At 42.6% G+C, this 24,100-nt stretch overlaps 1 protein-coding gene across 1 annotated transcript in view; it reads left to right on the top strand.

The window, feature by feature from the left end:
* The window catches only part of KIAA1549 (KIAA1549 ortholog), a 150,992-nt gene that overhangs the window by 35,898 nt on the left and 90,994 nt on the right, over positions 1-24,100 (top strand). The gene's annotated exons all lie outside the window — the stretch shown is intronic.

Genomic DNA, 24,100 nt, shown 5'->3' with positions numbered 1-24,100 from the left:
AGGACACCTTTTTGTCCTGGTTGACACTTCGCACCCAGCACTTAGCTTCCATGACCAGTAGACATTTGTTGGATTTATGAATGAATGATTGATGAATGAATGGACACGTCAGGCCTTGGGCTAGACCTGGGAGGCAGACTGGTGAAAGATACAGTTTTTTCCTCCAAGCAACTTATAGTCTACTAGGGGAGGGAGATGAACAAGCCAAGTGTTGCCATTTAAGTTTTATGAGAAAAGCACACGCAGGGTTCTGGGGATGATGGAAGAAGGAAGTCTGGGAGCATGATAGGAGTTAGGGAAAGGAGGGATGGGTGTTTCCAGGAGAGGGAACAGCCTTTCCAAAAGCGTGGTGGTCAGAGAAAATGCTGAATGGTGGGAGTGTGGGCTGATTTGGGGCAGGTGACACCAGCAGGACAGGCAGTGACCGGAAGATGAGGGCTCTTGTGTCACAGCTGAGGACTTTGGATTTCTGAAGGCTCTTAGGAACCCGTGGAGGATCTTAAGACTGGAATGTCATGGAAGGATTATTTCTTTCCTTCCTTTAGATAACCCTCAGATATACAGAAATGGATTGATCGTTTCTGCATGCCAGAACACTCTGGATGGGTTGGAGGCGCTAGAAGAGGCTTAGGGGTTTAGGGGTTTAGGGTAGGTTATGGCTGGTAGGGAGAGACCACAGCCTCGACTGATTTCCGTGGCCAGGAGCACACTTCTGATCAGGGAGAATTTCCTACAGTTACAGCATTTCCTAGCACAACTTCCCTTGGCCCTAGAGCCTTAGGGGCTGGGGCGCATGGGAGGAGGTAGTCACACAGCTCTAGGGACGCTGTGCACGAATAGAAAATTGTCATGTTGGAGGTGCCCAGCCCTTACTGGGCCACCGCCCTTTGCACTGGGGTGTACCACACCACTCAAGAAGCACTTATCAAAGCAGGCTCTTCCGTGTCATTGGGAGGACTGTTTATGGATGCTCTGGGTTTTCCTGGTTCTTGAACCAGACCCAGGGTGAGCAGGGAAGCAGGGTTGGTGTCCAGGGTGTCAGAACGTCTCTACGTCCTGTGCTCTGCAGTACCTTGGAAAGCCCATCTCCTCACAGAGGCTATGAGCAAGCAGTGGTAGGGGCCCAGACTTCGGTAGTGGTGGGGATGAAAGGATTTGAGAGTTAACTACAAGAAGCTGACTGTGAGAAGGACTTATTAACTGGCACAGAGAGGGAGGATCAGGGTTTTTTAGGGGCCTGTTAGATACTCAAACGGAATTGTCTGTAGCGGGCAGTTGAATCTGTGACTCAGAATCTCCTTGGACTTTTTTCTTCTTTTCTTTCCCCATCCATCTCATCAGTAGCTAATTTTATCACCGGCCTGCTGTGCAGACTCTCTTGTAACATCTTTCCCATGCCCATCTGGTCATACCCTCCTCATTCCTTGCCCCGTCGCCCGTGTACCTGTGTGTGCGGTAGATCGATGTTTTGTGCTTTGCTCTGCCAGGTTGATTTCTCTGCAGTGTAACTTTGATAAGAAGCTTTGCCCCAAATATCCAGTGGCTCCCCATTGTCCACCAACATTCTCACGCTCCTCAGCCAACTTTTCTAATATTCTCTCCAACCAAGTGGACCCACTACTGTTTGTTATGCAAACACACTCCACATTGTGCAGACGCGGAGCCTTTGTCCACGCTGCTGCTTCCAGCCGGCATGGCCCCCTCTCTCCTTTAAGCCTCCTGCTCCCTTTGATATAAAATAAAAGCTTAATTTAGAGCTGAATTAAGGAATTGAGCCTGTAGCATAAGCTCCTGACTGTTGGGAGGAGAACCACCCAGGAGGCATTGATGTCTCCTGGTCACTTGGTCTTGGGCTTGTGTGTTTGTGTGGAAGCTACTGGCCTCGGGCTCCTGTGTCTGGGGGCAAAGTGCCTTCTCATGCTTAGTCACTGGACGTCGTGTGCCATTCCAGCTCGGAGTGTAATTGGAGACGGAAGGTTATCTTGAAGCTGGTGGTATCCTTTTCCCTGTTGTTATGGGACTGTGTTTTGAATTAAATTATTTTAGAAACAGATGGCTGACTGAGAGTTTTTTCGCCTTTGTTCTTAGTGAATTGAGTATTTAGTTTAGTTTGTTTTGGTTACTTAAAGGGCTGACAGCCTTGCTTTCCAGGTTGGTAAAAGAGGATTGCATTTTATTTAGAAGAGCATAAAACAAAGCAAAGCGCAACAGAACATCTTCCAATAAATACTCTGGAACATGCTTTGAATGAAACCAACATTTTAATATCCTTATCTCCTCAGATGAGAAAATTGTGCAGAGATAGTGTCCCAAATCCCAGCGGGAAGCTATCCTGGTGTTTTTAACTATAATAGTATGAGTTGTTAAAAAGCTTCATGGTACCATTATTTCAGTATTGTTTCCTTGCAGTTGTTGTTTTCTGAAGTTGCTCATGAGTTCTCTTCATGGTTCAGTGAAGTCACTAATTGTTATCTGTATCGCCATCTCTAGAGGAGGAAATGGAAGGTGTGACTAACTGCAAGAGATTTCTTCAGGGGAACCGAGCAAGTTTGATATAGAACAGGATGCAGTTCTGTTATCTGTGGAAGGTTCTGGAGCTGTTGTCTCTCTCTCTCTGACTGGGATTGTATGCTATGCTTTGCTTTTTATTAGCTATTAGCTTTTTATTAGCTATTAGCTTTTTATTAGCTTGGATTTTTCCAGCTAAAACTGAAGCCCCCCCCCCCCCCCGCTACTGATGTAGTAGCTATTTGTCATTTTGGGGATCACTCTTTCCCCTTCTGGGGAATCCCTATCGTGTGAGGGTCATAAGGCTGCAAGATTGACAGGCAGTGTAGCATGTGACCTAGGCGTGGCTAGTGGGACACTCCCAGCTGGCCTTTGAACTTTGTGGGAGTGATGCTGTGAAGCAGAGGCCTGGAAGGTCTGTTGGCAGCTGTGCCCGTGGCAGTCCCAGCTCAGTGTGATCGGCAGATGCTCCCCGCAGAGACCCTGGTGAGCCCCTCTGCTGCCCAGCCTCCCTTGGTTCTCGACTCTGTTCTGAACCTGAACTACCTTGTCCGTTCTGTGGCCCCTCTGGTGTCCTCCCATTGAATCCCCTCCTGCTTATGTAGCCAGAGTTGTTTATACTGCAGCAGAGAATCCTGACTGAGAAGCCCTTACAGAATAAGTAAGCGTAGGGTCGCATGTCAGGCCTGTGCATGGAAAGTCCACACTTTAACACCCATTTTTCAGGTAGCGATTTTCAGTAACCCTGTATCTTATGAGCAGAAGAGGGACCTGAGACTCAGGAATGGGCAGTGAGTTACTCAGGGTTGGCAGTTAATGAACTTGTGGGAGAGCAGGGCTGGACCCGAGGCCCGCAGGCTCTTGTTTCCTGTAATCTCTAAGCCGTCACAGAGCTTCTTGCTTGAACCAGGAATGAAAGATGTTGTCTTGGTCACTCGAGCTGCCGTAGCAAAATGCCAGACTGTGTGACTTAAGCAGAAATTAATTTTCTTCATTCTGGAGGCTGGAGGTCTACGATAAAGGTGCCAGCAGGGTTGGTTTCTGGTGAGGCTCCCCTCCTGTGCTTAGGGATGGTGTCTTCTCGCTGTGTTCTTACGTGGCCTTTTCTCCGTGCAAGTGCACCCAGGGCCAGCGAGCTCTGGTGTCCCTCTTCTTATGAGGGGGCAGGTCCTGTTGGGTCAGGGCCCCACCCTCACGACCACATTTAACCTTCATTATCTCCGTAAAGGCCCCATCTCCAAACACAGTCACAGTGCGGGTTAGAGCTTCAACGTAGAATTCTGGGAGACACAATTCAGTTCGTGACAGATGTGAACTGTAGCGATCAGACAGTTTAATGTTGTCTGTGACTTGATAAAAGTTGAGAAACAAAGGATGTAAAAGGAAGATTTCTTTTTTTTTTTGGCCGTGCGGCATGCGGGATCTTAGTTCCCTGACCAGGGATTGAACCTGTGCCCTCTGCAGTTGAAGTGTGGAGTTTTAACCACTGAACTGCCAGGGAAGTCCCCAAAGGAAGATTTCTATAAGAAGTTTTTACATAGTCCTGCGGTCTTAAAATACTGGGGATAGGCCGTCAGTTACTCTTCTTTCGCCGTGGGGTTGATTCTTTTCTGTGCAGAGAGCTCTTTAGTGATGGTTCTTTGGCTGAGTCCCTGTATCCAACTGCAGCTTAAAACACTGATTTGGGAACAACGGTTTTCCTCGCATGGGACCTGGGAAGCCTGCTCTCTGGTTTCAGGCTGTAGCTCCCACTGTAGAGCCTGGCCATCTCATTTCATGTCTGGAGGCAACCCCTCCCCTGTTTGTGTCACACATTCTCCACTGTCCTGGTCACTCTGCCGTCCCCACCCTGGACCAGAATTCCCTTAAGTTCTCCTCAGCAACTCTGTGCGGTGTGTCCTCTCTGCCCTCACCCTCTCCTCCAGGCGAGGATCAAAGGCCACGTCCCCTCTGGATGCCATTTCCATCTTCCTTCCCTGCCGCCTGGGCTCATCACTCATCCTTTGTCTCTTCCACTTCTTCCTCTCTTCTGGATTGTTCCATCAGCATTGCTCCTAATCCAACCCTTTACAAAGAAAGGTCCTTGTACTCAGGTTAGAATTACCCATGGCGTGGTTTAAAACACAGATTCCATGACAGTAGGAACAGCAGCAAACACAAATACCCACACCGAGTCCTGAGCCCCAGGCCCAAGCTGCCGAATGAGAACCTGAGTTATTTTAGATTTTATTTGGAAAGCGTTTTAGACATCTAGCAAAGTTGCAAAATTAACAGAGTTCTCATAAGCTGGTTACTCAGCTTCCCCTGATATTAACATCTTATAAAATCATACTAGAGTTATTAAAACTAAGAAATTAACATTGGTACAATATTGTTAACTAGATTACAGACTTTACAGGATTTCACCCCTTTTTTCTCCACTTTTTCTGTGCTGGAATCCAGTCCAGAGCCCCATTGCATTTGGGTGTCCCATCTCATTAGTCTTCTCTAGACTGTGACAGTTTCTCAGTCTTTCCTTGTCTTTTATGAGCTTGAGATCTCTTTGAAGAGTCACATCTTTTTTTTTTTTTTAATTAATTTAATTTTGGGTGCGTTGGGTCTTCATTGCTGCGTGCGGGCTTTCTCTAGTTGCGGCCAGCGGGGGCTACTCTTCCTTGCCGTGGCTTCTCTTGTTGTGGACCATGGGCTCTAGGTGTGCGGGCTTCAGTAGTTGTGGTGTGCGGGCTCAGTACTTGTGGCTCACGGCCTCTAGAGCACAGGCTCAGTAGTTGTGGCGCATGGGCTCAGTTGTTCCACGGCATGTGGGATCTTCCTGGACCACGGCTCGAACCCGTGTTCCCTACATTGGCAGGCAGATTCTTAACCAGGAGAGTCCAAGAGTCAGGTCTTTTATACAACGTCTCTGGGTTTGTCTGATGTTTTCACTTGTTGAGGTTGACGTTTTGCATTTTTAGAAGCACCTTTCATGAGCTCTTTGGTGATTCTTATCTATTGTCTAAGAACCAAACAACCTTCCCTGGACTCTCCACTTGCCATGTCTTCCCTCCCCTGTCCTACACAGCTAAACCACTCAAAAAGTTGTTTGCACATAATCCCGTTTCCTCACCTGTCATTCACTCTTCAACCTGTAGCAACCTGGCTTCTGCCACCACAAGGCCAAAGAACCCTGCTGTCATATGTAGGGGGTGCTTCCTTTTCTTGACCTCTCAGGGCCATTCCACACAGGTGACCCTGCCTGGCTCCTGAACACCTTTGCTCTTTTCTCGTCCTTGCACGTTCCTCGTTCCCCCACCTTTCGGACTTCCCTTTCTTACTTTTTTGCAGGTTTATCTCTAGATGCAGATATTCGCTTGCAAACTTGATATTTCCACATGGATTTCTCTAAAATAAATCTCAGGCTAGTGCCTCCCACTGTAATGGGCACACAAATCACCTGGAGCTCTTGTTAAAAGCATTTTTGACCCAGTGGGGTCTCGATGGGCCTAAGATGCTGCATGTCTCAACACTGCAGGTGATGCTGATGGTCTTCAGGCCACAGTCTGAGTAATAAAACTCTAAAAAAAAACCCCCACCATAACCTAAGGCACCATCATCTCAAGCTTCAACTGCTGTGATCGCATAACTGATCTCTCCGCATCTCCTTTTGGCCCTGGTTAACCTGTTCTTCACGCTGCAGCAGGAGGGACTTTTAGACCATTATTCTGATCGCGTCATTCTCATGCTTTTATTTATTTATTTATTTATTTATTTATTTATTTTTAACGTCTTCATTGGGGTATAATTGCTTTACAGTGGTGTGTTAGTTTCTGCTTTATAACAAAGTGAATCAGCTATATGTATACATATATCCCCATATCTTCTTCCTCTTGCCTCTCCCTCCCACCCTCCCTATCCCACCCCTCTAGGTGGTTACAAAGCACCGAGCTGATCTCCCTGTGCTATGCGGCTGCTTCCCACTAGCTATCTATTTTCCATTTGGTAGTATATATAAGTCCATGCCACTCTCTCACTTCGTCCCAGCTTACCCTTCCCCCTCCCCGTGTCCTCAAGTGCATTCTCTACGTCTGCATCTTTATTCCTGTCCTGCCCCTAGGTTCTTCAGAACCATTTTTTTTTTTTAGATTCCATATATATGTGTTAGCATATGGTATTTGTTTTCCTCTTTCTGACTTACTTCACAATGTATGACAAACTCTAGGTCCATCCACCTCACTACAAATAACTCAATTTCATTTCTTTTTATGACTGAGTAGTATTCCACTGTGTATATGTGCCACATCTTCTTTATCCATTCATCTGTCAGTGAACACATAGGTTGCTTCCATGTCTTGGCTACTGTAAATAGAGCTGCAATGAACATTGTGGTACATGACTTTTTGAATTATGGTTTTCTCAGTGTATATGCCCAGGAGTGGGATTGATGGGTCGTATGGTAGTTCTATTTTTTATTTTTTAAGGACCCTCCATACTGTTCCCCATATTGGCTGTATCAGTTTACATTCCCACCAACAGTGCAAGAGGGTTCCTTTTTTTCCGCACCGTTTCCAGAATTTATTGTTTGTAGATTTCTTGATGATGGCCATTCTGACCGGTGTGAGGTGATACCTCATTGTAGCTTTGATTTGCATTCTCTAATGGTTAGTGATGTTGAGCATCCTTTCATGGATTTGTTGGCAATCCGTGTATCTTCTTTGGAGAAATGTCTATTTAGATCTTCTGCCCATTTTTGCAGCTTTTTTTTTGGAATAATTCTTTATTTTTATTTATTTATTTTTGGCTGTGTTGGGTCTTTGTTTCTGTGCGAGGGCTTTCTCCAGCTGTGGCAAGCGGGAGCCACTCTTCATCGCGGTGCGTGGGCCACTCACTATCGTGGCTTCTCTTGTTGCGGAGCACAGGCTCCAGACGCGCAGACTCAGTAGTTGTGGCTCACGGGCCTAGCTGCTCTGCGGCATGTGGGATCCTCCCAGACCAGGGCTCGAACCCCGTGTCCCCTGCATTGGTAGACAGATTCTCAACCACTGTGCCACCAGGGAAGCCCTTCTGCCCATTTTTGGATTGGGTTGTTTGTTTTTTTGATATTGAGCTGCATGAGCTGCTTGTATATTTTGGAGATTAATCCTCTGTCAGTTGCTTCATTTGCAAATATTTTCTCCCATTCTGAGGGTTGTCTTTTCGTCTTGTTTATGGTTTCCTTTGCTGTGCAAAAGCTTTTAAGTTTCGTTAGGACCCATTTGTTTATTTTTATTTCCATTACTCTAGGAGGTGGGTCAAAAAGGATCTTGCTGTGATTTATGTCATAGAGTGTTCTGCCTATGTTTTCCTCTAAGAGTTTTATAGTGTCTGGCCTTACATTTAGGTCTTTAATCCATTTGGAGTTTATTTTTGTGTTTGGTGTTAGGGAGTATTCTAGTTTCATTCTTTTACATGTAGCTGTCCAGTTCTCCCAGCACCACTTATTGAAGAGGCTGTCTTTTCTCCATTGTATATTCTTGCATCCTTTATCAAAAATAAGGTGACCATATGTGTGTGGCTTTATCTCTGGGCTTTCTATCCTGTTCCACTGGTGTATATTTCTGGTTTTGTGCCAGTACCTTACTGTCTTGATTACTGTAGCTTTGTAGGATAGTCTGAAGTCAGGGAGCCTGATTCCTCCAGCTCCGTTTTTCTTTCTCAAGATTGCTTTGGCTATTTGGGGTCTTTTGTGTTTCCATACAAATTGTGAAATTTTTTGTTCTAGTTCTGTGAAAAATGCCATTGGTAATTTCATAGGGATTGCATTGAATCTGTAGATTGCTTTCGGTAGTATAGTCATTTTCACAATGTTGATTCTTCCAATCCAAGAAGATGGTGTAGCTCTCCATCTGTTTGTATCATCTTTAATTTCTTTCATCAGTGTCTTATAGTTTTCTGCATACAGGTTTTTTGTCTCCTTAGGTAGGTTTATTCCTAGGTACTTTATTCTTTTTGTTGTAATGGTAAGTGGGAGTGTTTCCTTAATTTCTCTTTTGGATTTTTCATCATCTGTGTGTATGGGAATGCAAGAGATTTCTGTGCATTAATTTTGTATCCTGCTACTTTACCAAATTCATTGATTAGCTCTAGTAGTTTTCCGGTAGCATCTTTAGGATTCTCTATGTATAATATCATGTCATCTGCAAACAGTGACAACTTTACTTCTTCTTTTCCGATTTGTATTCCTTTTATTTCTTTTTCTTCTCTGATTGCCATGGCTAGGACTTCCAAAACTATATGTTCAATAATAGTGGTGAGAGTGGGCAACCTTGTCTTGTTCCTGATCTTAGTGGAAATAGTTTCAGTTTTTCACCATTGAGAACGATGTTGGCTGTGTGTTTGTCATATATGGCCTTTATTATGTTGAGGTAAGTTCCCTCTATGCCTACTTTCTGGAGGGTTTTTATCATAAATGTGTGTTGAATTTTGTCGAAAGCTTTTTCTGCATCTATTGAGATGATCATATGTTTTTTATCCTTCAATTTGTTAATATGATTTATCGCATTGATTGATTTACATATATTGAAGAATCTTTGCATTCCTGGGATAAACCCCAGTTGATCATGGTGTATGATCTTTTTAATGTGCTGTGGATTCTGTTTGCTAGTATTTTGTTGAGGTTCTGCATCTTTGTTCATCAGTGATATTGGCCTGTAGTTTTCTTTCTTTATGACATCTTTGCCTTGTTTTGGTGTCAGGGTGATTGTGGCTTCGTAGAATGGGTTTGGGAGTGTTCCTCCCTCTGCTGTATTTTGGAAGAGTTTGAGAAGGATAGGTGTTAGTTCTTCTCTAAATGTTTGGTAGAATTTGCCTGTGAACCCATCTGGTTTGTTTTTGTTTGTTGGAAGATTTTTAATCACAGTCTCAATTTCAGTGCTTGTGATTGGTCTGTTTATATGTTCTATTTCTTCCTGGTTCAGTCTCAGAAGGTTGTGCTTTTCTAAGAATTTGTCCATTTCTTCCAGGTTGTCCATTTTATTGGCATAGAGTTGCTTGCAGTAGTCTGTCATGATCCTTTATATTTATGCAGTGTCAGTTGTTATTTCTCGTTTTTCATTTCTAATTCTATTGATTTAAGTCTTCTTTTTTTTCCTTGATGAGTCTGGCTAATGGTTTATCAATTTTGTTTATCTTCTCAAAGAACCAGCTTTTAGTTTTATTGATCTTTGCTGTTGTTTCCTTCATTTCTTTTTCATTTATTTCTGATCTGATCTTTATGATTTTTTTCCTTCTGCTAACTTTGGGTTTTTTTTCTTTTTGTTGTTCTTCTCTCTCTGGTTCCTTTAGGTGTAAGGTTAGGTTGTTTATTTGAGATGTTTCTTGATTCTTGAGGTAGGATTGTATTGCTATAAATGTCCCTCTTAGAACTGCTTTTGCTGCATCCCATAGGTTTTGGGTCATCATGTTTTCATTGTCATTTCTTTCTAGGTATTTTTTGATTTCCTCTTTGATTTCTTCAGTGATCTCTTGGTTATTAAGTAGTGTATTGTTTAGCCTCCATGTGTTTGTATTTTTTACAGATTTTTCCTGTAATTGGTACCTAGTCTCATAGTGTTGTGGTCAGAAAAGATACTTGATACGATTTCAATTTTCTTAAATTTACCAAAGCTTGATTTGTGACCCAAGATATGATCTATCCTGGAGAATGTTCCATGAGTACTTTAGAAAAATGTGTATTCTGTTTTTTTTGGATGGAATGTCCTATAAATATCAGTTAAGTCCATCTTGTTTAGTATGTCATTTAAAGCTTGTGTTTCCTTATTTATTTTCATTTTGGATGATCTGTCCATTGGTGAAAGTGGGGTGTTAAAGTCCCCTACTATGATTGTGTTACTGTCGATTTCCCCTTTTATGGCTGTTAGCATTTGCCTTATGTATTGAGGTGCTCCTATGTTGGGTGCATAAATAATTACAATTGTTATATATTCTTGGATCGATCCCTTGATCATTATGTAGTGTCCTTCTTTGTCTCTTGTAATAGTCTTTATTTTAAAGTCTGTTTTGTCTGATATGAGAATTGCTACTCCAGATTTCTTTTGATTTCTGTTTGCATGGAATATCTTTTTCCATCCCCTCACTTTCAGTCTGAATGTGTCCCTAGGTCTGAAGTGGGTCTCTTGTACACAGCATATATACGGGTCTTGTTTTTGTATCCTTTCAGCCAGTCTATGTCTTTTTTTTTTTTTTTTTTTGGTGGTACGCAGGCCTCTCACTGCTGTGGCCTCTCCCGTTGCGGAGCACAGACTCCGGACGCGCAGGCTCAGCGGCCATGGCTCTCGGGCCCAGCCACTCCACGGCATGTGGAATCTTCCTGGACTGGGGCACGAACCCGTGTCCCCTGCATCAGCAGGCGGACTCTCAACCACTGTGCCACCAGAGAAGCCCTGTGTCTTTTGATTGGAGCATTTAATCCATTTACTTTTAAGGTAATTATTGATATATATATTCCTATTACCATTTTCTTAATTGTTTTGGGTTTGTTTTTGTAGGTCTTTTCCTTATCTTGTGTTTCCTGCCTAGAGAAGTTCCTTTAGCATTTGTTGCAAAGCTGGTTTGGTGGTGCTGAATTCTCTTAGCTTTTGCTTGTCTGTAAAGGTTTTAATTTCTCCATCGAATCTGAGTGAGATCCTTGCTGGGTAGAGTAATCTTGGTTGTAGGTTTTTCCCTTTCATCACTTTAAATATGCCCTGCCACTCCCTTCTGGCTTGCAGAGTTTCTGCTGAAAGATCAGCTGTTAACCTTATGGGGATTCCCTTGTGTGTTATTTGTTGTTTTTCCCTTGCTACTTTTAATATTTTTTCTTTGTATTTAATCTTTGATAGTTTGATTAATATGTGTCTTGGCATGTTTCTCCTTGGATTTATCCTGTATGGGACTCTCTGTGCTTCCTGCACCTGATTAACTATTTCCTTTCCCATATTAGGGAAGTTTTCAACTCTAATCTCTTCAAATATTTTCTCAGTCCCTTTCTTTTTCTCTTCTTCTTCTGGGACCCCTATAATTCGAATGTTGGTGCATTTAATGTTGTCCCAGAGGTCTCTGAGACTGTCCTCAGTTCTTTTCATTCTTTTTTCTTTTTTCTGCTCTGCAGTAGTTATTTACACTATTTTATCTTCCAGGTCACTTATCCGTTCTTCAGTCTCAGTTATTCTGCTATTGATCCCATCTAGAGTATTTTTCATTTCATTTATTGTGTTGTTCATCATTGTTTGTTTGCTCTTTAGTTCTTCTATGTCCATGTTAAATGTTTCTTGTATTTTCTCCATTCTATTTCCAAGATTTTGGATCGTCTTTAGTATCATTACTCTGAATTCTTTTTCAGGTAGACTGCCTGTTTCCTCTTCATTTGTTTGGTCTGGTGGGTTTTTACCTTGCTCCTTTATCTGCTGTGTGTTTCTCTGTCTTCTCATTTTGCTTAATTTACTGTGTTTGGGGTCTCCTTTTCACAGGCTGCAGGTTCGTAGTTCCAGTTGTTTTTGGTGTCTGCCCCCAGTGGCTAAGGTTGGTTCAGTGGGTTTTGTAGGCTTCCTGGTGGAAGGGACTGGTGTCCGTGTTGTGGAGGATGAGACTGGATTTTGTCTTTTGGTGGGCAGGACCGTGTCTGGTGGTGTGTTTTGGGGTGTCTGTGGACTTATTATGATTTTAGGCAGCCTCTCTGCCAGTGGGTGTGGTTGTGTTCCTGTCTTGCTAGTTGTTTGTCATAGGGTGTCCAGCACTGTAGCTTGCTGGTCATTGAGTTGAGCTGGGTCTTAGCGTTGAGATGGAGATCTCTGTGAGTGCTTTTGCTGTTTGATATTACATGGAGCTGGGAGGTCTCTGGTGGACCAATGTCCTAAACTTGGCTCTCCCACCTCAGAGGCACAGGCCTGACACCTGGCTTGAGCACCAAGACCCTGTCAGCTACACGGCTCAGAAGAAAAGGGAGAAAAAAAGAAAGAAACAAAAAAGTAAAGTAATTAAAATAAAAAAGAAAAAGTAATTATTAAAAATAAAAAATTAAAGTGTAATGAAAGAAAGAAAGAACAACCAAACCAAAGAACAAATCCTCCAATGGTAATAAGTATGAAAAATATACTAAAAAACCCCAAACAAAACAAAAACGGACAGACAGAACCCTAGGACAAATGGTAAAAGGAAAGCCATACAGACAAAATCACACACAGAAGCAACACATACACACTCAGAAAGAGAGAAAAAGGGGGAAAAATATATCGTTGCTCCCGAAGTCCACCTCCTCAATTTGGGATGATTCGTTGTCTATTCAGGTATTCCACAGATGCAGGTACATCACGTTGATTGTGGAGATGTAATCCACTGCTCCTGAGGCTGCTGGGAGAGATTTCCCTTTCTCTTCTTTGTTCGCACAGCTCCCAGGGGTTCAGCTTTGGATTTGGCCCCGCCTCTGCCTGTAGGTCGCATGAGAGCGTCTGTTTTTCGCTCAGACAGGACGGGGTTAAAGGAGCCGCTGATTCGGGGGCTCTGGCTCACTCATGCCTGGGGGAGGGAGGCGTCTGTATGCGGGGCGAGCCTGCCGTGGCATAGGCCGGCGTGACGTTGCACCAGCCTGAGGAGTGCCATGCGTTCTCCCGGGTAAGTTGTCCCTGCATCACGGGGCCCTGGCAGTGGCGGGCTGCACAGGCTCCCGGGAGGTGGGTGTGGAGAGTGACCTGTGTTCGCACACAGGCTTCTTGGTGGCGGCAGCAGCAGCCTTAGCGTCTCATGCCCGTCTCTGGGGTCCGCGCTGATAGCCGCGGCTCGCGCCCGTCTCTGGAGCTCCTTTAAGCGGCGCTCTGAATCCCCTCCCCTCGCGCACCAGAAACGATCTCTTGCCTCTTCGGCAGCTCCAGACTTTTTCCCGGACTCCCTCCCGGCTAGCACTAGCTCCTTCAGGCTGTGTTCACGCAGCCAGTCCTCTCCCTGCGCTCCAACCGAAGCCCGAGCCTCACCTCGCAGCCCCGCCCGTCCCGTCGGGTGAGCAGACAAGCCTCTCGGGCTGGTGAGTGCAGGTCGGCACCGGTCCTCTGTGCGGGAATCTCTCTGCTTTGCACTCCGCACCCCAGTTTCTGCGGTCTCCTCCGTGGCTCCGAAGCTTCCTCCCCACCCGTCTCTGCCAGTGAAGGGGCTTCCTAGTGTGTGGAAGCTTTTCCTCCTTCATATTACGTTCTAGAGGTGCAGGTCCCGTCCTATTCTTTTGTATCTGTTTTTTTTTTTTTTTTTCTTTTGCCCTACTCAGGTATGTGGGGAGTTTCTTGCCTTTTGGGAAGTCTGAGGTCTTCTGCCAGCATTCAGTATGTGTTCTGTAGGAGTTGTTCCACATGTAGATGTATTTCTCATGTATTTGTGGGGAGGAAGGAGATCTCTGCGTCTTACTCTCACGCCATCTTGAAGGTCTCGGCCATTCTCATGCTTTTAAATGGCTTTGATGGCTTCCTGTTGCATTTATTTTATTGTTCATTGTCTTCAGCATCGTGGCTACCAAGCCTTACATGTTCTGATCCCCTACCTCCCTCTGACCCCATCTTGGAGCTCTTTATCTTTCCTTCCTTTCCCTCCTAAATTCCTGCTCTTCTCTGTGTTCTTCAGTGGCCAGTACTGCCCCCACGCACCCCCCCCCCCCAACCTGGGCCTCATGCAAATCCCGCATCCTCTGCCCAGAAAGGACTGCGCAGTGAGCTGGCCTGCAAACCCTTGTTTCCATCCAAGTTAAGATGAGGAGCTTAGACCAGAGCATGAATCAGCCCCTCATGGAACATGCTGCCTGGTTCAGCTGGCATATTTTTGTAGCACGACCTACTCTCTGAAGGAGCAGTGCACACGCGCGCGCGCGCACACACACACAGACACACGTGTGCGCGTGCATGCATGCACCTTATACCTCAAGGCATGTTTGGCTTTAAATGAGAGAGGCAAAACCTTAAAACTTTCAGGAGACAATATATAGGAATATCATTCTGGCTTTTAGTGTAGGGAAGAATTACTTAACCTTTCCATCTTAATACACACACAAATCTCAAACAATAATAGAAAAGATTGATAAATTTGACCATATTAAAACTGAGAACTTCTGTTCATCAAAAGACCACATAAAGAGAATCAAATAAGCCACAAACTGGGAGAAGCTATAACTGACATAGGATTAGTACCTAAAACCTATCAAGAATGCCTTTGGATCAGAAAGAAAAAGATAGACAACCCCATAACAAAGTGGGCAGTAGAACTGAAAAGACACTAGAAGAGACAACGTGAGTGGCCAGCAGATAGGACAAGGTGATCAGTCTATTGTAATTAGGGATATGCAAGTTACAACCATAAGGTTTCATACTGTCCAGATTAGTAAAAATGTGAACATCTAGGAGTATTAAGTATCGGTGAGGATTTGCAGCAGTCAAATGGGAGGATAAATTTGTTCAACTACTTTGAAAGATTATTTGGTATTATTTAGAAAAGTTTCAGATGACCATATCCTCTGACCTGGCAGTTCTCATGGGTGCATACACATGTACATATATGTACACACATTAATACACACTCCTCATACACATACCCATACATATGCACCCACACCCCTCATGCATACACATACACACAAATACACACATACATGTATGTACCTGCACCACACACATGCATGTACACACACATATATACCAACACAGAAACACACACATAAATGCACATATATACACATGAACATACATAATACTTTATATATACATATGTGTACCAGGAGGTGGGTGAGAAAGGTCATATAAGAAATGTCTGGAGTAATGAAAATTGGCAATAGTCCAGCTGTCCATCAACAATAGATAAATAAATTTTGGTATATTCATATAATGGAATTCATGTTGAAGTGAAAATGAATGACTTATAGCTTCATGCCAAAAAAACCCACTCACGGGTGAAAAACAATATGGAGTGAAAAAAATAAGTTGCAGTAGAATATATGCAGTATAATTCCATCTTGATAAAGTTTGAAAACATACAAAGCTGAAGAATATACTCTTTAGGGATACATACATATGGTAAGACTATAAAGAAAAGGATATGAGAGATGCATAGTTCCAGATGGTGCTTCCCTCAGTGGGAAGGGAAGAGATGGGAAGGGGTACGTGGGGGATGTCAGAAGTAAGGGTAATACTGATTTTCTTAAACTGAGTGATGGGAACTCAGGTGTTCTTTATATTATTATATATACTGCCTGATAAATATATCTTTATAAATAGTAGTTCCTATCTACTTGATATTTGACAATAAAAACAGTACCAGTTGGAGGAGAGAGTAACCTTCCTGGTAGAAGGTATTTAGTATACAGTTGGGGTTGGAGAAGGAATGAGAAGAGAGACACTCTTTTCTAAACCAGGGAGATAAAAATGAAAAGTAGGAAAAGGAGAAGGATGGTGTTAATAATGGCACTGAAATCCTACTTTGGACAACCTGAGAACTAGAAGGATGAAAGTTGCTGAAGATTTGCCAGATTGGGTATTGGTTTAATTATCTGATTACTTTTGTTAGTTTGTTTTAATATTTACTTATTTTGGCTGCCCTGGGTCTTAGTTGCCTCATGCGGGATCTTTGCTGCGGTGTGCAGGATCTTTCGTTGCGGCATGCAGACTTTCTTAGTTGCAGCATGCGGACTTCTTAGTTGCAGCATGCATGCAGGATCTAGTTCCCCGACCAGGGATCAAACCCAGAACCCCTGCATTGGGAGCGTGGAGTCTTACCCACTGGACCACCAGGGAAGCCCCTGACTACTTTTGTTTTTAAACACCTAGAAATTCAGACGGGCTCTTGTTTTGTAGTAGACTTAATATCCACAGAGTTGAGATGACTCATCATGTTTTGAAAACGTCACAGTTTAGCAGAGAAGCAAAAGTAATGGTTCTTCTATTTGGATTAAAGCTCTAGAGATTTTTTTATATATATATTTTTATTTTATTTATTTGGTTGCACTGGGTCTTAGTTGTGGCTCACTAGCTCCTTAGTTTTGGCACTTGGGCTCCTTAGTTGCATCATGCTAATAACTCTTAGTTGCAGCATGCATGTGGGATCTAGTTCCCTGACCAGGGATCGAACCTGGGCCCCCTGTATTGGGAGCGTGGTATCTTACCCACTGGACCACCAGGGAAGTCCCTCTTTAGAGATTTGTGATGCTGCTGTCCCTTGCTTTTCCAGCCCAGCCCTCAGAGGACATTTTGTTTTCTGAGCGCCCATGCCTGCAACTGTGAGCTGCCCCATGTGGACGGTGGGCCCTCACAGTTCACAAAGCGTGCCTTGCATAGGTTTTGGTAGCACAGAATTTAGCATATGCTTTCAACTCATTTATAACATAACTTAGCATGTTTTTCAATGTAATTTATTCACTAGCAGTCTTAATGAAATGGGCTGATGTGACTTCACATGGTGTGGTGTGAAGAACATTCAGCCACTGAGGACTTATGAACCTGCCTTTCTAGCCTGGCTCTGCCTTGATGCTATTTTTAGCAAGTCAGCTTACACTCTGAGCCTTGTTTGCATTGCGAGGGGATTGCCGAGGTCTTAAAGGATCCATTCAGCTTGAAAAGTTCATGATTCCATGATCGACTACTATATTTAGGGAAGATTTCCAGATGGAAAAATATGACTTTCAAAAAGGGTAAATATCAGTAAAACACCGAATTCTGCATTGGGAGTGAGACCAAAACATTCCTAGAGACAGACATCTCCCTCATGAGTTTTTAAAAAAAGTTTTATGGTTTTTTTTTGTTTGTTTTTTTAAGATTTCATTATTTTTAAAGAGCAGTTTTAGGTTCACAGCAAAAGTGAGAGGAAGGTACAGCGATTTCCCATATACTCCCTGCCACCACCCATGCTTAGCCTCACCCATTGTTAACATCCCCACTAGAGCAGTACATTTGTTACAACGAATGAACCTGCGCTGACACAGCATTGTCACCCACAGTTTGTAGGTCACTTTGGGGGTTCACCTTTGGTGTTGTACTGTCTGCGGTTTTGTCTTGTGAAATTTTAATCACTGTGAATCTGCATGGCACCAGGGCAGTTCCTGCTCTGTTACATAGAGCATGGCAGGGACCTAGCAAAGGAGGAGGTACAAGGTCAGCACTGGATACGTATGTGTTGTACCATCTATACAGGAGAAAGTGGCTTAGTGCTTGCTACTCAGAGTGTAGTTAGGCCTGGCCCCGCCGGGAGCCATGCAGAAGCTCAGCGGAGGCCCCCCCCAACCCCAGCCCTGCTGGACAGTGCCTACATCTTAACAAGATATCCCATCACGCGTGTATCATCCCCATTCCTTTCTCTCTGTCGTCGCAGAGAACTTTTCACTCTTGTCTGACCTAATGCTTGAGAGCTTGAAAATTGATCTCCAGAGCTTGAAATTAGAGTCTTCAAAGCCTTTTCTGCCGGGAGAGACTCACCTGGGTTTTCTAACCTCTTCCTGAATTAACTACAGAAGTGATTCCCATGGTATTTCAGCAGCTGTCTCTTTAGAGTTGATTTCTCTTTCCTGGGGCTTGGCCAAAAGGAGGGGGAAGAAAACCTTCACAGCTTGGCTTACCTCACAGTTCTTAATAGAAGATTTTGTTTTCTCAGTTTTACTAGCTAGGAGAATTTTTCATTCTTTTGATCACTTTGCCTTCCCTATTCCTTGTCCTTTGTAGGCAGAATTGATTGAATTCTCATTTGCATCAGATACTTGGGCTCATAAATTAGCCACTAAACACTCCTTTCTTTGCTATTTTATCTCTGGCAGTTTTCCAGTGCACTTACGAATATGTTTCTGATTCATTCTAAAAGGGATCTTGCTCTCTGTTCAGGTCTTGTATTTCAAAATAAATCCTATCATAGCAGAGTTTTAAAACAGACACATAAAATAATTTATTCTTAGGAAAACTTTAAAATCTTTATGCTACATAGTTGTACATATTGTCATTTTATTCTCAAATTTATAACTTTTTAACCTTTACTGTAGAGAAGAACAGCTGCTACTTTGCTGTAGTTGTAATAAGTACCATCTTTACTTTTACCCATGCTTGGAATGTGGCAGGTAAATAGTAAAAACACATGGACGAGAAATCCTAGAGCCAGGCTGTATGGAAGACAACAAATGCCTAATAATATTGCCATGAAATAACCTAAAATCTCTGAGAAATGGTTTTCTTCTTTTATTATCTATTCATTTTTAAAAGTCATATTCCATATGAAGGAGTGTGACCCTTTAAAGTAAGCAGCTTCTAACATCTACCCTTCTGAAACTCTTCCAAAAAATTACAGAGGAAGGAACACTCCCAAGCTCACTTTCTGAGGCCAACATCACCCTGATACCAAAACCAGACAGAAATGTCACAAAAAAAGAAAACTACAGGCCAATATCACTGATGAACATAGATGCAAAAATCCTCAACAAAATACTAGCAAACTGAATCCAACAACACATTAAAAAGATCATACACTATGATCAAGTGGGATTTATCCCAGGGATGCAAGGATTTTTCAGTATCTCCAAATCAATCAGTGTGATACACCACATCAACAAATTGAAGAATAAAAGGAATATGATCATCTCAATAGATGCAGAAAATGTTTGACAAAATTCAACACCCATTTATGATAAAAACTCTCCAGAAAGTGGGCATAGAGGGAACCTAACTCAACATACTAAAGCCCATATATGACAGACCCACAGCAAACATCATTTTCAGTGGTGAAAAACTGAAAGCATTTCTTCTAAGATCAGGAACAAGACAAGGATGTCCACGCTTGTCACTATTATTCAACATAGTTTTGGAAGTTGTAGCCACGACAGTCAGAGAAGAAAAAGAAATAAAAGGAATCCAAATTGAAAAAGAAGTAAAACTGTCACTGTTGGCAGATGACATGTTACTATACATAGAAAATCCTAAAGATGCTACCAGAAAACTACTAAAGCTCATCAATGAATTTGGTAAAGTTGCAGGATACAAAATTAATGCACAGAAATCTCTTGCATTCCTATACACTAACAATGAAAGATCAGAAAGACAAATCAAGGACACAGTCCCATTTACCATTGCATCAAAAAGAGTAAAATACCAAGGAATGAACCTACCTAAGGAGGCAAAAGACCTGTACTCAGAAAAGTACAAGATACTGATGAAAGAAACAAAAGATGACACAAAAAGATGCAGAGATATACCATGTTCTTGGACTGGAAGAATCAATATTTTAAAAATGACTATACTACCCAAAGCGATCTACAGATTCAGTGCAATCCCTATCAAATTACCAATGGCATTTTTCACAGAACTAGAACAAACGAATCTTAAAATTTGTATGGAGACACAAAACACCCCGCATAGCCAAAGCAGTCTTGAGAAATAAAAATGGAGCTGGAGGAATCAGGCTCCCCGACTTCAGACTATACTACAAAGCTACATTAATCAAGACAGTATGGTACTGGCACAAAAACAGAAATATAGATCAATGGTACAGGATAGAATGCCCAGAGATAAACCCACACACATATGGGCACCTAATTTTTGAGAAATGAGGCAAGAACATACAATGGAGAAAAGACAGCCTCTTCAATAAGTGGTGCTGGGAGAAATGGACAGCTACATGTAAATGAATGAAATTAGAACATTCCCTAAAACCATACTCAAAAATAAACTCAAAATGGATTAAAGACCTAAATGTAAGGCCAGATGCTATAAAACTCTTAGGGGAAAACATAGGCAGAACACTCTGACATAAATTGCAGCAAGATCTTTTTAGATCCACCTCCTGGGATAATGAAATAAAAACAAAAATAAACAAATGGGACCTAACAAAACTTAAAAGCTTTTGCACAGCAAAGAAAACCATAAACAAAATGAATAAACAACCCTCAAATGGGAGAAAACATTTGCAAATGAAGCAACCAACAAGGGATTAATCTCCAAAATATACAAACCGCTCATGCAGCTCCATATCAAAAAAACAAACAACCCAATCAAAAAAATGGGCAGAAGATCTAAATAGACATTTCTCCAAAGAAGACATACTGGCAGCTCAAAAGCACATGAAAAGATGCTCAACATCACTAATTATTAGAGAAATGCAAATCAAAACTACAATGAGGTATTACCTCACACCAGTTGGAATGGCCATCATCAAAAAAATTTACAAACAATAAATGCTGAAAAGGATATGGAGAAGAGGGAACCCTCCTACACTGTTGGTGGGGATGTAAATTGGTACAGCCACTATGGAGAACAGTATGGAGTTTCCTTAAAAAAAAAACAGGGCGCCATATGATACAGCAATCTCACTCCTGGGCATATATCCACAGAAAACCATAATTTGAAAAGATACATGCACCTCAGCGTTCACTGCAGCACTATTTACAATAGCTAGGACATGGAAGCAACCTAAATGTCTGTCAACAGAGGAATGGATAAAGAAGATGTGGTACATATATGCAATGGAATATTACCCAGCCATAAAAGAGAATGAAATAATGCCATTTGCATCAACATGGATGGACCTAGAGGTTGTCATACTGAGTGAAGTAAGTCAGACAGAGAAGGACAAATATCATATGATATCACTTATATGTGGAATCTAAAAAAAGCATACAAATGAACTTATCTACAGAACAGAAATAGAGTTACAGATGTAAAAAACAAACTTACGGTTACCAGGGGGGAGAGGGATAAATTGGGAGATTGGGATTGACACATACACAGTACTATATATAAAATAGATAATAAGGACCTACTGTATAGCACAGGGCACTCTACTCAATACTCTGTAAAGACCTATATGGGAAAAGAATCTAAAAAAAAAGAGGATATATACATAAATATATGAATGATTCACTTTGCTGTACACCTGAAACTAACACAACATTGTAAATCAACTATATGCCAGTAAAAAAGTAAGCAGCTTCTATCTGCTGCAAGTTTGTAACTTTCAGATGCTAATGGAACTAGCTAGAAGTATTTCTTCTATATAAATATATGACTAAATATCAGTTACAGAGTTTGGTGTATACACACAAAATCTGTTCATAGAATTTTGTCTTAACTCTTGATTTTCATCTCTGCTAGTGAGTCACAAATTCCTCTGGACGCCCCCATTTCAGCTTCTGTGCAATGTAACAAGCTATTTTAACTCTATGTTGCGTCTTTTGTAACCTTACAAATTACGTAGTATTATTGTTCATTTATACCATCAATGTTTGTTTAGATTTAACCATATTTTTATCATTTGTTTATTCTCTGTTTCTTCCCAGATCTTCCCTCTGGGATAATTACCTTTTCTTTTGAAGTATCAATGTATCCTTGTTTAGAAAGACTTCTTCTGTTGGTATAACCACTTTTTTTAAATCTGAAAATGTCCTTTTTTTTTTTTTTTTTTTTGCGGTACGCGGGCCTCTCATTGTGGCCTCTCCCGTTGTGGAGCACAGGCTCCGGATGCGCAGGCTCACTGGCCGTGGCTCACGGGCCTAGCCGCTCCGCGGCATGTGGGATCTTCCCGGACCGGGGCACGAACCCGTGTCCCCTGCATCGGCAGGCGGACTCTCAACCACTGCGCCACCAGGGAAGCCCTGAAAATGTCCTTATTTTAACAAATGGAGAGTATTGCTGTTTATTCACATCTAGATGTCAGTGTCTTCTCTCAGCACTTTGAAGATGTTATTTCATTGTCAGTTGGCCCCTAGTTCTGTGAAGTAGTTATCTCATCGTGTAATTGCCATTCCTTTTCTCTGACTGCCTGTACAATTTCTCTTTGTCTTTGGTGTTCTGTGGTATCATCATGTGTGTAGGTATGGGTTTTTTTTTAAAAAATTCACCTGGTTTGGGATTCTTTGTCTTCCTGAATTCAAGGATTCATGTCTCCTACTGTTTTGGACAGTTCTTAGCACTGTCTCTTTGAATATTGTCTCTGCCCAATTCCTTCCATTACTGTTTTTTAAAACTTTGATCAAATATGTGTTGGACTCATTCTGTGTTCACATCTCTTCTCTTTTTTACATTTCTCCTCTTTTTGTTTCTCTGTGCTACATTCTGAGTAATTTCCAGGTCTGTCCCCCAGTCCACTAAATCTCTCTTCAGCTGTGTCTAAATTTCTGTTTATTGTGTATTACATATTGTATATTGAGTTTAAAATTTTTAATTATTATATTGTTCATTTCCAAATATTCTTTTGGTTTTTCAAATCTTTCTGATCATTCTTCATAGCCTCTTGCTCCTTACTCATGTTTTCAGTCCCTTCTTTATTATTTTAAATGAATTAAACACACTTTCAAAAATGTATCCTAGGGCTTCCCTGGTGGCGCAGTAGTTGAGAGTCCGCCTGCCGACGCAGGGGACACGGGTTCGTGCTCCGGTCTGGGAAGATCCCATATGCCATGGAGCGGCTGGGCCTGTGAGCCATGGCCGCTGAGCCTGCACGTCCGGAGCCTGTGCTCCGCAACGGGAGAGGCCACAGCAGTGAGAGGCCTGCGTACCACCAAAAAAAAAAAAAAAAAAAAAAATGTATCCTATAATTCCAATATCTGAAGTCTTTCCACATCTGATACTGTTTGTGGGGGTTTCTTTGTTTTTACTTTCTGGGGAGGTTTCTCTTGACTCTTTTTCATAATACCTTGTTTCTTAGGTGTTTTGTAAGTTTTAACTTTGCAGTCATGCTTGAGCATCAGGCTGTCTGGCCCAGTGTCCCTCTAAGCTCTCTGTTTCAGTGTTCCTCTAGGACCTGTGCCCTGGGCCTTCATCAGGGATCTGGGCCATCACATTTCCTGCCTCTCTATACAGTGTATCTGAATTACAGATGGAGATACCTAAGCCACTTAAAGGGTAGTGACAGCTGTCACAAGGATGAAGAATATGAAAGTTTGAGAGGATGATGGGATGCTTTTGGCACATATCAGAACTTGGTCCTCAGACACCATTCATTCGTTCATTGATGTGTTCATTCACTTAACAGATGTTGATCGAACTCTTAGTATATGTCACTCACTGTGCTAGGCACTGGGGAAACAGATCAACAGTTTCTGTCCTCAAGAATCTCAGAGTATAATGAGCAGACATTTCATTTCAGTGGGGCACGATCAGGGATGTGACAGGTAGAACCTAGGGAGAGGCACTAACCCAGCTTTGGAGTAACGAGGAGGGAGGTGGTATCTGTGCTGCATCTGCAGGGCCGGTAGGAGTAATCCAGGTGGAGAGCCAGGGAAGGGCATCCCAGGCAGAGAGAGAAGAATGTGCAGAACACCAAGCCACAGAGAATCTGGGTAGCTCATTCGGCCAGAGTATGGTTGGGAAGGCATGAGAGTGGAGCAGGGAATGATGAGAGGTGAGCCTGGAGGTAGTCTGAGGTCTGGAGGTGGAAGGTCCTATGACTAGGAAACTGCTGAACCCTCTTCCCTGGGTAGTAAGTGATGCTGTCAGAGTGGTCACGATCATTTCTCGTAAGAGCCAACTCTTATGGAAGAAAAAGGACATGGGCTTGGGAGTCAAGGCAGGCTTATGCGCAGATCCCAGCTCCACCTCTGTCCGGGTGATCACGTAATTGATTTAGTTACCTTCTCTGAACCTCTCTTTCTCATGTGATAAATGAGAGA

The sequence above is a fragment of the Tursiops truncatus genome, chromosome 9, assembly GCF_011762595.2.
Source record: "Tursiops truncatus isolate mTurTru1 chromosome 9, mTurTru1.mat.Y, whole genome shotgun sequence".
In the NCBI taxonomy this organism is placed as follows: Eukaryota; Metazoa; Chordata; class Mammalia; order Artiodactyla; family Delphinidae; genus Tursiops; species Tursiops truncatus.
This window is presented reverse-complemented; position numbering and strand designations above follow the sequence as displayed.